The following is a 2,440-nucleotide window of genomic DNA, read 5'->3' as shown; positions in this document are numbered from 1 at the left end:
CTCTTTCCCGCTAAAGTCGATAAGGGTCTTGAACAGAGCGTAGTCATCACCGCTAAGACAGAAAAGAAGGCATTCGTGGGTGAAAAAGGGAATAAAATTCAGTGTGCATCTGGGAGGCCGAAATGCTATGAACATATGGCACAAGGCCAGCCCCAAATATAGGAACATTAGCGTGGATTTCAAAGCTAAATGGCAACTTAAGATATTTGCTCCGTGAATAAGATGAAGATATGAATATTTTAAAAAGCAATCATCACCATTTATGAGGGAGAAAAACGATGCCAGGCTCTTATTGCAGTGTATGGTGGTATAAAACTGAAATAACTCTATTGACTTCAAGGGATATGGCTCATAGTAAAGATTAACGAAGCTATTCTCGATTTTGTATCACTGTTAACTGATCCTCCATCTGTGGATCCTGCCATCTGAGCCAGTCATGGCATGGAAAAGCCTTTCTGAGACTGGTGTTGCCTTTAAATATTAACGTTGCCTTGCAAGATCACACGCTCATCCTGCAAACTTCATAGGAGCGACTGTCATAGAAAGGTCACCACTTTGCTAAGGCAAATCAAATGCAATAGTTATAATGTAACATTTCACTTCTGGCACCTTAAAAATTACTTTTTCCAACATCAAGAAAAATGTAAAAGTAAGAAATCATCACATGTTTTTTTCAGTCTTTTAAGTAAATCATCATAGAAGAAGTAGGGCCACTGTAAAAAGGATAAGCTGGGTATAAAAGATAGGTATGGCCCAAGAATAAACGTATCTCTTGCTTTAGTTTTCAGGAAGAAAGAGGATATTGAGTGGGGGGTCAAAGACAGGATGATCAGTGTGAATGGAGGTATCAAAGAAGAAAATGCCATTCTTGTGACAGAAACAAGATTCAGATACATCAAGGGGCTCAAGACAGCTGGGACAGCTTCATTCCCATCACGGCACTGAGAACGAACTGGCACATGATATTGTAGACTTAGCAGGAAAGATTTGAAATAAAAGCGTAGAGTCAGGAGAGGTACTGTATGACTGGAGAGCAGCAAGTATAAAACCAGTATTTAAAAGAGAAAAAAACCCAACAACTAGGCAAATAGAGGCTTGCTGATTTAATTCTAGCTCTTACGTAAAGCTTTATAATGTATTTTGAATGAGGGACTCATGAAAGACCTGGAGGTAAATGAAAAATGGGATAATTGTCAACTTCTTTTTAATAAAAACAGAATATGTTAGATATCTCTATTTGGTTAGATGAGTGATTTCCTCTACAACAAAAAAGCAATAGATCACATGTACCTGGAGGTCATTCAGTAAACTGCTTAACATGGTGATTATGAAGATGCTAGGGATTAGAAAAACTGGATGCTGTGCATGGGGAGCTGACTCTGGGCAGTGTTGATTTTCATAGAGATACTATTTAATATCACTGGTGACTTGAGGACAAAAATAAGAATGCACTAATAACGTTTGCTGATGACATAAAGCTCAGAGGCATTACCAGTTCAGAGGAGGTTTTATAATGTCATGCAGGAAGAATGAAATGAATTTAGGAATAAGAGATGAATTCAGGTGTACCTTATTTAGTTCGTGATTCATAAGCAAGCTAAATAAAAGACAAGGAAAGAAATGGGGCTGCTGAGTAGGAAGGTTATGGTGAAGATTAAAGATAATCTAAGTATGAATGGAAAATTAAATGAATGCTTTGCCTCAGTTTTCAATAGCAGTGATGAGTAACAGGAATTTCTGCTTGAGGAGTGCTTTGGTTGGGCATGACAAGTGGAGAGAGTCAGGTGTATTAGTCACGGGATTATTAATGTATTTAGCCACCAATGTATTTCAGCCTTAGAAAAGGCAAATGGGATCAGACAAAAAGTACTTTGTATAGGAACTGTGAAAACACATAAACAGCTGAGGAAAAAATACATTTGATTGAGGAAATGGGTCTGCTTTGTCTTCTGTTCTTTGTAGCCCCAGAAATACGAAGGCTGTGTCCTTCCAGCCTGTGATGTGACTGTCCTGTTGACAGCGTCCAGCTGCCCTGGCTGCTCACCTCCTGTGACAAGCCACTGATTGAAATGGCCACATCTCTGCCTTCCCTGCTGTAACCCAAAATAATTTCAACCCAAGTCTCCTTTTCAATTATCTCAGGCTCGTTCCTATTCCTGGCACTTGGTGGTATTCATTTTCTGTGTTAAAGCGTATTTTTACTTCTCATCTGTTTATAGTCTTAGCTACCCTTTATTTATGTGCTTTCACAGTCCTCTTTCAGATCCTCCTTTGTGAAATTTCATCTGCCATAATTATCAGTGGTGAATGCCTCAGTTTGGCATCTGGCAGACATCAGGACTTTCATGTATTCCTGAAAATTAATGCCTGCCCTGCCTTTGACAAGCCCAGTGGCTGCTGGGGGATGTTGTACATGTGTTTTATGTTGTATTTGTTCTTA

At 39.1% G+C, this 2,440-nt stretch overlaps 1 protein-coding gene across 1 annotated transcript in view; it reads left to right on the top strand.

Moving 5' to 3' along the window:
- PLXNC1 (plexin C1) overlaps positions 1–2,440 on the top strand; it is a 67,825-nt gene that overhangs the window by 34,951 nt on the left and 30,434 nt on the right. The gene's annotated exons all lie outside the window — the stretch shown is intronic.

This window comes from Mesitornis unicolor, unplaced genomic scaffold, assembly GCF_000695765.1.
Source record: "Mesitornis unicolor isolate BGI_N332 unplaced genomic scaffold, ASM69576v1 scaffold11683, whole genome shotgun sequence".
Classification (NCBI taxonomy): Eukaryota; Metazoa; Chordata; class Aves; order Mesitornithiformes; family Mesitornithidae; genus Mesitornis; species Mesitornis unicolor.
The sequence above is the reverse complement of the archived record's forward strand: the minus strand, read 5'-3'. Positions and strand labels throughout refer to the sequence as shown.